Source organism: Alligator sinensis, unplaced genomic scaffold (genome assembly GCF_000455745.1).
Source record: "Alligator sinensis unplaced genomic scaffold, ASM45574v1 scaffold397_1, whole genome shotgun sequence".
NCBI lineage: Eukaryota > Metazoa > Chordata > Crocodylia > Alligatoridae > Alligator > Alligator sinensis.
In genome coordinates this window covers 280,266-280,762 of record NW_005842610.1, presented here as the reverse complement: position 1 = coordinate 280,762, position 497 = coordinate 280,266, and positions in this window count along the sequence as shown.

Below are 497 nucleotides of genomic sequence, written 5' to 3'. Positions count from 1 at the left end.
CTCTGTCCCCGCCCCCTCACCGGAAGAAGAGAGGAAAAAAACCCACTTGACCTGGTACTGGCAACCAGGGATGACCCAAGCAATGACCTAATTATCGAAAGGAAGCTGGGTGACAGCAACCACGAGCTGATCACCTTCACCATCCGCCATAAAGCTGGCAAGTCAGCAATACAGAAGTCCTCGACTTCAGGAAAGCTGACTTTGACAAGCTCAGGACGCTTGTCGGTGAGGCCCTAAGGGACCATGACCCAGAGGGGAGAGGAGTTCAGGAAGAGTGGTTGCTCCTCAAGAGAGTGATCCTGGATGCACAACCTAAGTCTATTTTGTCTTGGAGAAAAGGCAGCAAAAGGGCACAGCATCCCCCTTGGCTCAGCAAGGAACTAGTGGACCTCCTGCATCTAAAAGGAAAGACCTACAAAGGATGGAGGACAGGATCTGCCTCCAAGGAGGAATATTCTGCTCTGGTCCAGACCTGCAGGGAGTGAACCAGAAAAGCC